The 14,289-nt window shown below is 43.9% G+C and overlaps 1 protein-coding gene across 1 annotated transcript in view; it reads left to right on the forward strand.

Annotated features, from left to right (window-relative positions):
- Nucleotides 1-2,733: 2,733 nt before the first annotated feature.
- The window catches only part of LOC148476865 (sulfotransferase 1C1-like), a 34,121-nt gene continuing 22,565 nt past the window's right edge, over nucleotides 2,734-14,289 (forward strand). Inside the window, exon 1 of the mRNA XM_088457505.1 lies at nucleotides 2,734-2,929. The gene's annotated coding sequence lies outside the window, so the exon portion shown is untranslated. The remainder of the gene's footprint in view (nucleotides 2,930-14,289) is intronic.

Below are 14,289 nucleotides of genomic sequence, written 5' to 3' on the forward strand. Positions count from 1 at the left end.
CAGTGATCACAGTAACCCATTATATGTGTCATACATAGTGGTTTGTGTGTCATAATTCCAGCATATACAGGACCAGTGATCACAGTAACCCATTATATGTGTCATACATAGTGTATTGTGTGTCATAATTCCAGCATATACAGGACCAGCGATCACAGTAACCCATTATATGTGTCAAACATAGTGTATTGTGTGTCATAATTCCAGCATATACAGGACCAGCGATCACAGTAACCCATTATATGTGTCATACATAGTGTATTGTGTGTCATAATTCCAGCATATACAGGACCAGTGATCACAGTAACCCATTATATGTGTCATACATAGTGGTTTGTGTGTCATAATTCCAGCATATACAGGACCAGTGATCACAGTAACCCATTATATGTGTTATACATAGTGTATTGTGTGTAATAATTCCAGCATATACAGGACCAGCGATCACAGTAACCCATTATATGTGTCATACATAGTGTATTGTGTGTCATATATACAGCATATACAGGACCAGTGATCACAGTAACCCATTATATGTGTCATACATAGTGTATTGTGTGTCATAATTCCAGCATATACAGGACCAGTGATCACAGTAACCCATTATATGTGTCATACATAGTGTATTGTGTGTCATAATTCCAGCATATACAGGACCAGTGATCACAGTAACCCATTATATGTGTCATACATAGTGTATTGTGTGTCATAATTCCAGCATATACAGGACCAGTGATCATAGTAACCAATTATATGTGTCATACATAGTGTATTGTGTGTCATAATTCCAGCATATACAGGACCAGCGATCACAGTAACCCATTATATGTGTCATACATAGTGTATTGTGTGTCATAATTCCAGTATATACAGGACCAGTGATCACAGTAACCCATTATATGTGTCATACATAGTGTATTGTGTGTCATAATTCCAGCATATACAGGACCAGCGATCACAGTAACCCATTATATGTGTCATACATAGTGTATTGTGTGTCATAATTCCAGCATATACAGGACCAGTGATCACAGTAACCCATTATATGTGTCATACATAGTGGTTTGTGTGTCATAATTCCAGCATATACAGGACCAGTGATCACAGTAACCCATTATATGTGTCATACATAGTGTATTGTGTGTCATACTTCCAGCATATACAGGACCAGCGATCACAGTAACCCATTATATGTGTCATACATAGTGTATTGTGTGTCATAATTCCAGCATATACAGGACCAGTGATCACAGTAACCCATTATATGTGTCATACATAGTGGTTTGTGTGTCATAATTCCAGCATATACAGGACCAGTGATCACAGTAACCCATTATATGTGTTATACATAGTGTATTGTGTGTCATAATTCCAGCATATACAGGACCAGCGATCACAGTAACCCATTATATGCGTCATACATAGTGTATTGTGTGTAATAATTCCAGCATATACAGGACCAGTGATCACAGTAACCCATTATATGTGTCATACATAGTGTATTGTGTGTCATAATTCCAGCATATACAGGACCAGTGATCACAGTAACCCATTATATGTGTCATACATAGTGTATTGTGTGTCATAATTCCAGCATATACAGGACCAGTGATCACAGTAACCCATTATATGTGTCATACATAGTGTATTGTGTGTCATAATTACAGCATATACAGGACCAGTGATCATAGTAACCAATTATATGTGTCATACATAGTGTATTGTGTGTCATAATTCCAGCATATACAGGACCAGCGATCACAGTAACCCATTATATGTGTCATACATAGTGTATTGTGTGTCATAATTCCAGCATATACAGGACCAGTGATCATAGTAACCCATTATATGCGTCATACATAGTGTATTGTGTGTCATAATTCCAGCATATACAGGACCAGCGATCACAGTAACCCATTATATGTGTCATACATAGTGTATTGTGTGTCATAATTCCAGCATATACAGGACCAGTGATCAGGGTAAGCCACTAATTGCGGCAGTAGGTCCATCCTGCCTGAGCTGAATGTAGCAAGTCCGGGAGTCTGGAGGAGCAGCAGAAGAATCTAGCACTGCCCTGGACATATATGTACATATTGGTCTCCTTATGCAGTGGATAGAGTATTATTATACAGTATTAATAATTAACCCTATTGATGGTGTATATTAGTGCATCCCTAACTGCATGTTTTCCAGATCTTTTAGGTGGTGCACAGGTGTATTTATTACTGACTGACTCATGATCCACAGGTGGTGCTAATTTATTTCATTTGTGATACTGAGAAGAATAAGCAGCACTAGTAACATTCTATTATATTACTATTTCTATTGTGGTCATGGTGTGGGCTGGGGAGGAGGGTGGTTCCAGCCAACCAGAAACCCCCCCCTGTGTTTGCCTATGACCCCCTGGTTTTGAGGTAACCAGCACTAGGATACTGCAAATGCCTGGACTGCATTTGTAGATGATTGTGAGTAATAACATTGTTGCAGTGTATTTCTTCCCATCAGCCTCTTACCAGTCACTGTTATTCTTTGCAGTATAAAATTACAACTCTGTCATTTCATTCTGCATCCGGAATCGCTGTCTCCTAGCAACTAATAATATTTGTGGTAGAAGTTTGCAGAATAGCTTTGTGCCAAGACCCTGGTCAGCTCTGTGCTAATAGGCTGTAAGCAGGAGTGGAGGGAGGGGAGGCTCATCGCACCCTTCCCACTTCCACCAGTGACCTCGACAACTCGAGGGAAGTGAGTGAGCATGTTCTGGGCGTGGGGAGTAAGGGAAAAGGAGGCGTCATGGTAGTGATATGAGGAATTTACAGATGTGGAAACAATAAGATTATACATGCAGGGGAATTGGGTGAAAGGAGAAGGTTACAGGACAGTGACAGCGAAGACGAGAGACAGAAGGGAAGACAGGACACTCTCTCAGGTAAATACACATCGTGTATGTGGGTAGTGTAACTACAGTAGCTGATACTACAGAGCTGCTGCTCTACTTGTTCTGAAAGATTAACAAACCTACATGTACTCAACTCCTTGTTTTATTTATTAAGCTAAAATTAGAGCAATGTGCGGTGTCTCCCTTACTGCAACTGCACAAGGATTTACAGGACTCTGATTCTTTAATTACATCTAAATGAGCAAATAAATATATATATTTCTTTGTGATTGATTATTACAGTGACCCGCTCCGGGTCACTGTAAGATCAGTGTATGCCCGCTGAGAAGGAGGAAAATGCTAAACTCTACCAACATGTAATGCCGGTCATTAGATTGGAGTTATGCGCAATCCCCCTGTCTGATATAACCTAGTGCTTCCTCTGCCCACTTTACATGTTTACATCTCGCATGACAGTAACTGGTTTATTCTGGGATATATTTATATTGATTACTATGTTCAGTTTTTCATTTAATGGTCATTTAACCTAATTTTCACTGGGGCTGAATAACCTCTAAAATGAATATAAAATAATAAAATATTTTTAAAATGGACTGCGAGCTGGACATAGTACAATGCCCTACTGAGAGAGGACTAGGAGCTGGGCATAGTACAAGGCCCTACTGGGAGAGGACTAGGAGCTGGGCATAGTACAAGGCCCTACTGGGAGAGGACTAGGAGCAGGGCATAGTACGATGCCCGGATGGGAGATAGGACTGGGAGCTGGGCATAGTACAAAGTCCTACTGGGAGAGGACTGGGAGCTGGGCATAGTACAAGACTCTGCTGGGAGAGAGAACTAGGAGCTGGGCATAGTACAAGGCCCTACTGGGAGAGGACTAGGAGCAGGGCATAGTACAATGCCCGGATGGGAGATAGGACTGGGAGCTGGGCATAGTACAAAGTCCTACTGGGAGAGGACTGGGAGCTGGGCATAGTACAAGACTCTGCTGGGAGAGAGAACTAGGAGCTGGGCATAGTACAAGGCCCTACTGGGAGAGGACTGGGAGCTGGGCATAGTACAAGACTCTGCTGGGAGAGAGAACTAGGAGCTGGGCATAGTACAAGGCCCTACTGGAAGAGGACTGGGAGCTGGGCATAGTACAAAGCCCTACTGGGAGAGGACTGGGAGCTGGGCATAGTACAAGGCCCTACTGGGAGAGGACTGGGAGCTGGGCATAGTACAAGGCCCTACTGGGAGAGGACTGGGAGCTGGGCATAGTACAAGGCCCTACTGGGAGAGGACTGAGAGCTGAGCATAGTACAAGGGCCTTCTGGTAGAGGACTGGGAGCTGGGTTTAGTACAAGGCCTGACTGGTAGCTGCCCATAATACAAGGCTCTACTGGGAGAGAGGACAAGGAGCTGGGCATAGAGCAAGGCCCTCCTGGAAGAAAGGACTGGGAGCTGGGCATAGTACAAGATTCTGCTTGGAGAGAGGACTTGGAGGAGTACATATTACAAAGCCCTATTGACAGGTGGGTATAGTACAAGGCTCTACTGGGAGAGAGGCCTTGGAGATGGGTATAGTACAAGGCTCTAATGGGAGAGAGGACAGGGAGGAGGGCATAGTACAAGGTTCTAATGGGAGAGAGAACAGAGGTGGGCATAGTACAAGGCTCTAATGGGAGAGAGGTTGGCATAGTATAAGGCTCTAATGGGGAGAGGACTGGGAGGTGAGCATAGTGCAAGGCCCTGCTGGGAGAGAGGACTAGGAGCTGCCCATAATACAAGGCTCAGCTGGGAGAAAGGACTGGGAGCTGGACATAGTACAAGGCCTGCTGGAAGAGAGGACTGGGAGCTGGGCAAGGCCCTGCTGGGAGATCGGACTGGGAGTTGGACATAGTACAAGGCCCTGCTGGGAGAGAGGACTAGGAGATGGGCATTGTACAAGGTCCTGCTGGGAGAGAGTACTGGGAGCTGGACATATTACAAGACTCTGCTGGGAGAAAGGACTGGGAGGAGGGTATAGTACAAAGTTCTATTGGGCGAGAGGACAGGTGGGCACAGTACAAGGCTCTACTGGGGGAGAGGCCTGGAAGATGGGCATAGTACAAGGCTCTAATGGGAGAGAGGACAGAGAGGAGAGCATAATACTAGGCTCTAATGGGAGAGAGGACAGGGAGGTGGGCATAGTACAGGGCTCTAATGGGAGAGAGGACAGGGAGGTGGGCATAGTGCAAGGCACTAATGGGAGAGAGGACAGGGATGTGGGCATAGTACAAGGCTCTAAAGGGAGAGAGGACAGAAAAGTGGGTATAGCCCAAGGCTCTAAAGGGAGAGAGGACAGAGAAGTGGGCATAGTACAAGGCTCTCCTGGAAGAAAGGACTGGGAGCTGGGCATAGTACAAGATTCTGCTTGGAGAGAGGACTTGGAGGAGTGCATAATACAAAGCTCTATTGACAGGTGGGTATAGTACAAGGCTCTAATGGGAGAGAGGACAGGAAGGAGGGCATAGTAAAAGGCTCTATTGGGAGAAAAGACATGGAGGTGGGCAAAATACAAGGCTCAAGAGGTAGAGAGAGAACAGAGAGGTGGGCATAGTACAAGGCTCTAATGGGAGAGAGAACAGGTGGGCATAGTAGAAGGCTCTAATGGGAGAGAGGACAGGTTGGCATAGTACAAGGTTCTAATGGGGGAGAGGACTGGGAGGTGGGCATAGTACAAGGCCTGCTGGGAGAGATGACTTGGAGCTGGGCAAGGCCCTGCTGAGAGAGCAGACTGGGAGCTGGGCATAGTACAAGGCCCTGCTGGGAGAGCATACTGGGAGATGGACATAGTACAAGGCCCTGCTGGGAGAGAGAACTGGGAGGAGGGCATAGTACAAAGTGTATTGGGTGAGAGGACAAATGGGCATAGTACAAGACTCTACTGGGAGAGAGGCCTGGGAGATGGGCATAGTACAAGGCTCTAATGGGAGAGAGGACAGATAGGAGGGCATAACACAAGGCTCTAATGGGAGAGAAGACAGGGAGGTGGGCATAGAACAGGGCTCTAATGGGAGAGAGAACTGGGAGCTGGGCATAGTACAGGGCTCTAATGGGAGAGAGGACAGGGAGGAAGGCAGAGTATGATTTACTAAACCACACATTACTATGCTGCACAATCAACTGTTAATGAAACTCTGACTGCATCTCCCATCTAAATAGATAGAGATACAGCGCTATTGTAATAGGTCTGTTAATAGTTATAATTAACCAGATGAAGTGTGATTAATATGAAAAAAGTCAATTTTAATTATTAAATGAATAGAATAAAAATTGAAATTGAATAAGCATATATAAAACTACGTACATATAAAAACATGCAGGTCAATCTGTGGTACAACTACCCCTATATATATATGTGTGATACTATTATAGGATATAATGTCAGTAACTTGGAGCTCTAAGGCTCTTTTCAGGAACAAATGTGGTAAAGTACTTTAGCTTCCCAATATGGATTAGTCTCCACCAACTCACAATAGATAGGGATCCAGGTATTTCCAAGACATCATTGTGCCAGTAAAATGTCCCTTGGAGTGGTGAAACAGAAGAATGTCCAAAAGGTTTCTTTGGGAACAGCTGTAGAGTCCGTCCGGCACTTGATAATTGTCCAGATAAAAGACTTGTATAGTCCACAAAGTATATTCCAAAGTGATGACTGACAACAGAAAGATGGAATCCAAAATGTATCTTCTTATGAAGTGGGGTGTTGAATCTCCTGACGCGTTTTGCTGGGTAACCCCCAGCTTTATCAGCTTTATCAGTCATCACTTTGGAATATACTTTATGGACTATACAAGTCTTTTATCTGGACAATTATCAAGTGCCGGACGGACTCTACAGCTGTTCCCAAAGAAACCTTTTGGACATTCTTCTGTTTCACCACTCCAAGGGACATTTTACTGGCACAATGATGTCTTGGAAATACCTGGATCCCTATCTATTGTGAGTTGGTGGAGACTAATCCATATTGGGAAGCTAAAGTACTTTACCACATTTGTTCCTGAAAAGAGCCTTAGAGCTCCAAGTTACTGACATTATATCCTATAATAGTATCACACATATATATATAGGGGTAGTTGTACCACAGATTGACCTGCATGTTTTTATATGTACGTAGTTTTATATATGCTTATTCAATTTAAATTTTTATTCTATTCATTTAATAATTAAAAGTGACTTTTTTCATATTAATCACACTTCATCTGGTTCATTATAACTATTAACAGACCTATTACAATAGCGCTGTATCTCTATCTATTTGTATTTTTCTCTTTGAGTGCAACTACACTCATTTATTGCAGCTGCTGTGGAAATCGTGCACACCTGAGCGCCTGTTGTGAGGTTCTCCTCACATTAGTTAATTCATTTGCATCTCCCATTTAACCTGACAGCCTGCTGCGGTGGGTTCAGAGAGTTTGGTGGACACATTTAGCGATTTATATACATTTCAGTTACTTCATGTAATTATTCAGCTTAGTGATATACAGCTTTGCTTTGTTTTGTGTGTGTGTGTGTCAGGCCTCTGTGAATCTTTGAAATCTAATAATACATGAAAAAAGGAGGGAGGCTCCAATATATCATATGCAATGCCTTTAAATTAATAAAAAAACATTGCAAATACACTTACAATTCAATATCATAACAAGGCATTCATTAGTGTCTGTTATCTTCAGTGACTGGTATGTAAGCCTAGCTGCTGTGACAATGTGACGCGTTTCAGGCATGAATATATTGCCCTTCCTCAGACATTGGAACACTTGAGGGCAATTTTATTGTCCTTAGCTAATTAGTATATGCACTGCCCAGCTCCCAGTTGTCATTGGAATTAAAAATGTAATTAAATTATAAATATCCTGAAAGGAAATAAATGTGCCATGTGAGTAATTAAAATCAAAGCACTAGATTTAGTGGTCAAGAATTATTATACTTAATTGAACGGTTGTCAGGAGAGATTTAATTGAGGTAAAATTCCTTGTCATATAATAGACAAAACAAAGTGCTGTGTGTTTTAATTTAAATTATTGTGAATGATGGAAAAATTGTGACTGTTCATTTAAAAATTAACTGTGATTACTAACATGCCTCCCAATGGTCCCATTTCACGGACCCCAAATGGGTCGGGATTATGAGGCAGTAGGAGGAGCATCGTTCATCAGTAATGAATGATCAAATCAGTCTGTTTCCAAGCATGCCCTGTGCTGGTTGGGGCTTATGTTGTCCCAATTTTACCTGGTTAAATGTTGGGAGGTATGCCATTAACATCATAAACTATTAATCATATATAGTATTCAACCACCTAAAATGTGTGTTACAAACTACGCTTACACAGATTGTTCCAGACATTATTTTCTATAGAGAACAAGTAGGCTCTTAAAGTAAATTTTACAAACCCATAATTCATTATTTGTCTTTAGATTTAGAAAAAAAACTAGCATAACTAATCAACCCCTGTGCTGTGGAAGCTCCAAGTTTACATAAACGAAAGATATTGCCCTTTGGCTTTAAATTAAATTTTACCTGTGAATCATTAATTAAGGCTAGCTTTTAGGGATAATGGACCTCATTCAGAATCGGTCGTTGCGGCCACACGGTCGTACGCCACCGATGTTTGCTGAACTGCGCATGCGTAAAATTTGCATTGCGCGTGCACATACTAGTTGTTACGATCGGAAATATCTCTCTCCTTCAACTTGGCCAGGTCGTTAGTTTGAGTGACAGGATGAGGCGTTTGTGGGTGGTAACAGGGGAAGGTGCTTGTGAACGGGGCAATGGAGATCCGAACGCAGGCGTGCCTGATTATGCAAACGGCGTTTTATGGGAGTGCATAATTAACAAAGTAGTGTCATAGCACACGTGACATGGGAGGATTTTACACTGACTAGATCGTAGTGCTTAAGAGAGGGTATGGTCAGCCTTAAGCTCTACGACCAGCTCCGATGGTTCCCGATGGTCTTGTTTAATCCTTATATGCCCGGAGATGACGTGTAATGCGTACGAGAAGGGGGCGTATTTTTTGTCTTACGGCCGCATCCTCCCCTTGGTCGGCCAGCTAACGATCCGATCTTAAGGACGCAACTTGCGAGTGCATCATTTGCATATCCGGCCCCTTTTCCCTTACGACACTGCGTCCGCAACGATCGACTCTGAATGAGGTCCAAAGACCCCCTAAAATTGGTCGTGCTGTGACTCTGATGGAAAGCTGTTAAAATGAAGGCAAAAGAGAAGTCTAAGAAAATGCAAGAGAAAGTTATAGGTGGGGTAAACATTAGGTGATATATTGGACGACTTGTCATATTGAGGATAATTGGAAAGACATATCGTCCACATCGCTCAGCGTGTCCGCTCAATAGCGCTTTCACGTGCGTCGTCAGCAACATTGTCCCATCTGATGTGACTACGTCGCCGGTGAATGCGGGATGATAGGGTATATCGTACGGTCGTACATTGGATCGTGCAGTGTGTACAGCCGCCCGATATATATCCGTCAGGTTGGCTGGGATACATTTCATTCTGAAGCCATAGACATGCAGAAGATAGGAAAAGGCTACACAATAACTCCCAAGGGCTGGGAAATCCCAGTGAGCACTGTTGGGTCAGTTGTGAGGTCATGGAAGCTGCATGATACCATCCAGGCTCTGCCCAGGCAAAGCTGTCCCTCAAATCTCAGTATCAGAGTAATGGGGACCATACGTCAGCAGTCACTTGGGCCAATTCTGCGTTCTGCAGATGATTTTGTACATAAAATTGGCAACTTCTTTAAGTAATATAGGGCCTGATTCAGAGCCGCTCGTAAGCGGCCACTCGTTCGCTCCGAGCGATGTTCGCACTTCTGCGCATGCCCCAACCAGTCAGTGTGGTCGGAAATCGTGTGCTCACAAAATAGCGAATGCCTGCTAATTTGAGTGACAGAATGAGGCGTTTGTGGGTGGTAACAGGGGAAGGTGCTTGAAAACGGGGAGTGGAGATCCAAACGCAGGCATGTCAAACGGTCAAAACGGGCGTTTTAAGGGTGTGCATAATTAACAAAGCAGCGTCATCGACCACGTCACTTGGTTGTCTTTTAGCCTGAACTGCTCGCATGATTGCGGTAGGAAAATGCTACTACAAGAATAGCGAGCAGTTCAGACGCCTTTCAATGTACTCGATTAATCAAATAAATAGCGGAGATGACGTATGATTCGAGCGGCCAATGGGCGTCTTTACAAAATAGCGAGCGCATGTTTCGGACGCTCGCTCAGACATAGAGGCGTCAACAGACCGCAAAGAGTGAGCGCTTAATTTAAATAGCCAGCCCCTTTTTCTGAACGAGCGTCCGCAAATAGCGTCCGGCTCTGAATGAGGTCCTTAGTTTCATATAACTACTACCGTTCAAATTATTTTACAACGCATGACCCATTTGCTTGAGAGAGCTATGAAATAATATACTTGTTTCTTGAGCGTTATATATACTTTCATCTCAGTTTGAGAGGACACAAAAAATTGGATGATAAAAATGTGTTTTGGGATTTGTATTTAACATTTGGGTTCCTTCCCTACCAGGGTGTGCCTAGTTATGGAGTCAACATTGTACTTGTGTGATTTTCATATATGAACACTCATAGTTATTAGTTACGATTCATGACTAGAACATAATTATAGGCTCTTTTCTGCTTGTGATCAGTGGTGGATTTAACCTAAGGGGCTGCCCCTCTCCCAGTAACCCCTCTCCCTCTCATTGGAAGCACTATCTCCTAATGGCACACAGGACAGGCAGACCCAGGGGCAGTGGTGATTTTACCTAAGGGGCTGCCCCCTCCTAGTAATCCAGTCAACCCCCCCCCCCCAACCTCCCATTGGAAGCACTATTTACTAATGGCACACAGGGCAGGCAGTCCCTGGGGGCAGTGGTGGATTTTACCTAAGGGGCTGCCCCTCTCCCAGTAACTCCTCCCCCCCAACCTCCCATTGGAAGCACTATCCACCAATAGCACACAGGGCAGCCAGTCCCAGGGGGAGGTGCTTTCTCTCACTGGGACTGCCAGTCTGGGCCACAGTTAACAAAGAAAGCACTTCCAAAGGGAACCCACTCCTCTGCCTATCTGACAGCCCTACGTGGCTTCTAGGGGTTACAGTCGGAACAGTTCCTAGAAGCCATTGCCTGTGCACATGCGCCATACTTATCGCTGCTTGTGTGCCTGTACCCGTTCTTCATTCTTGGTGCCTGCCAAATCCATTGCTCAGACCCCGGGACTGTCTCCAGACCGCAGCACAGGCAGCCCCCCTTACCCAAGAGGGCAGGAGCCGCGGCTGCTTCTGATTACTTATATTTTCATTGCTTATATTTTTTAGACTCTTATTAAATATTATATTTTAATACTATAGACCAGGGGTCTTCAACCTTGGCCCTCCAGCTGCTGTGGAACTACACATCCCAGCATGCACTGCCACCTTTTTGATATAACGGCATGCTAAAACTATGGCAGCACATGCTGGGATGTGTAGTTCCACAGCAGCTGGAGGGCCAAGGTTGAAGACCCCTGCTATAGACATTTAATTCAAGAGTGCCCCCAAAAAGGGGTTTTCCTTTCGTTCTCTTTGCTTCTTGGGCAAATGAACTTGGCTGGTATTGCAATTAATTATCCAGGGGAGCACCGCTAACTTATAATAACAAACTTACTCTTTTTGAGTTCTAGGAATTGTTGGCTAAATATCTACCATGCGCAGGATAAAACAAAAACCCCTGTACAGCAGGACGATGATCCCGAGCACAAGGCCAAAAGCAACACGTAGTGTGTTCTAGCTCCGAATGAGAATCTGAGGCACTATGTGAAAAGTGCAGGTCACAAGCGTCATCGAACTAACCTGGAGCCAATCTGCAGGGATGGGCAGAAATCACTTCTCAGTTATGGTGCATACACACAATCAGATTTTTCCTTCAGATATGAACGACTGAACGATTTTTAAATCGTTATCGTTCATGTCGTTCATATCTGAAGAAAAATCGTTCATATCTGAAGGAAAATCGTTCATATCTGACATGCCTGAACGATGGACGATCAACGATGCGCGTTCCCGTTTGTCAGATAACGATATCTGACATCTGATGGGTTTGCAGTCAGACTTGGACGATTCCATTCATTTTAATGTAGTCAAAAATCGTTCAATCGTTCAAATCGTTGAAAACTTTGGTAAAATCGTTCAAATCGTTTAATCGTTCAATCGTTCATCTGACAAATCTGACAAGTCTGACAAATCTGACCGTGTGTATGCTCCATTACTCCAACACACAGCTGCTATTGCAACAAAAGTCGCTTCTACCAAGTACTAGTCTGTGGGGGTTGATTCATACTTGCTAACTCTCCCTGTTTGTCAGGGAGACTCCCTGAAATAGTAGCAATCTCCCTGACTCCCTGAAGAGTCCAATCTACCTGATTGCACTTTACCCCCATTATGTAGCTGTTTTATACTTTGGGGGAAAAAAAGAAATCAGAGAGACATGCATTCAAATGGTATAATCAGTGCCAATTCCCTGCACTGCTTATAATGCACAATGATCCGAGTTGGGTACAGGATCCCGGTGGTTGACATGTCGGTGGTTACAATACCAACAGCTGCATCCTGACAGTCAGAATCCCGACACAACTAGGTAAGTACCTTAACCGCCCCCCCACAGCCTAACCCTAACCCTCCCCCTAGCAGCCTAAACCTAGCCCCCCACCACCACAGCCTAAGTCTAACCTTCCAACCCCCCACAGCCTAACCCTCCACATCCTAACCCTAACCCTCCACTCCCCACAGTCTATCCCTTCCCCTAGTGCCTAAACCTAACACTAATACTTACAGTAGGGATGCCGGCAGGCAGGATTCTGGTGCCGGGATTCCGACTGCTGTTGGGATTCCAGCGCCGGTCAAACCATAAAGCAGGTGTCCTGAGGCGAGCTCGGGGAGGACAGAAGCTTCCCATAGAGCAGAAGGGCAAAAGCTAATTACTGTAGATACCCAAAGATCCCTATGGCTACATGCCTTTTCATATAAGGTTTCTCTTGGCCACTAATATGGAACCCCTTGTGAAACACAATATATGAGAAAACCCTGAGAAGTATCAGTGTGTTGTCATCACCGAGTCGCTATTACTAACTGCTTTGGGGCTCATTTACATTTGGAAGTAAGGCCCTCATTCAGAGCCACTCGCAAGCGGCAGTACGCTCGTTCCGAGCGATGTTCGCACATCTGCGCATGTGTATGGTTTTTAGTACGCATGCGCGAACCAGTCAGTGCGGCCGAAAATCGTTGGTACGCAATATAGCGAGGGCCTGCTATTTTGAGTGACAGAATGAGGCGTATGTGGGTGGTAACAGGGGAAGGTGCTTGAAAACGGGGAGTGGAGATCCGAACGCAGGCGTGCTTAAAGGTCAAAACGGGCGTTTTAAGGGAGTGCATATTTAATACAGCAGCGTCATTGACCACGTCACTTGTTTTTTTTTAACTCAGAACTGCTCGCAAAATAGCGGTTGAAAACACCAACCACAAGAATAGCGAGCAGTTCATACGCTGTACGATGTACTCGATTAATCTAATAAATAGCGGACATGACGTATGGTGCGTGCGGCCAGGGGGCGTTTTTATCAAATAAACGAGCGTATGTTTTGCTCGCTTGTTCAGACTTAGAGGTGGGAACAGACTGCAATTTGCGAACGGATCATTTGAATAGCCACCCCTTGTTTTTGAACGAACGACCACAAATAGCGAACGGCTCTGAATCAGGCCCTAAATCAATTTTATGACACGAATAACAGATGTAGCATTACACGGCCACTTTACCGCCGTGCAGCGCGCTCATTGGTGTTGCTTTTACAATCGCCTTGAAATGTTTTTTTCAAATAAACGAAAGTATGGGTTGAATACTTTTGCAATAAAAAAATATTTTTCTTTAAAAATAAATAATTTTGCAAGCAAATAATTATGAGATTGGAAATGCACAGAGCCTACTGGTGTGCAATAAAAAAAACTGTCTGGAACCACCTGTGCGAGTGTCATTTGTAATTCTGTCACATCTGTTGACTATTTAGGAGGTTGAAATCAGTATTTACCCAAATAAAGCAAAGGCCATCCTGCAGGGACAATGCAGAATACAAGTAACATTATTTGGGTGGCGTTTCTCCTTCTGGTAGGAGGAGTAATTACTGTACGTGATCCCATAAGACCACTGTCCTTAAGCTGGGGGAGGGCTTTCCGCTGTCCGCTATGGAGCGATGGAGGAAATAGCTAACAGGTTTAGTGCTGGAGCATCGGAAACCAAAGAAACGAAAAAAAGTTTTATTTTTTTATGCTTTAAAATATGAACCATTATCCTGTTATCAAGATTAAATGATAACATTCAAGTTAAC

This window comes from Taudactylus pleione, unplaced genomic scaffold (genome assembly GCF_031769625.1).
Source record: "Taudactylus pleione unplaced genomic scaffold, aTauple2 ptg000762l, whole genome shotgun sequence".
NCBI classification, from domain to species: Eukaryota; Metazoa; Chordata; class Amphibia; order Anura; family Myobatrachidae; genus Taudactylus; species Taudactylus pleione.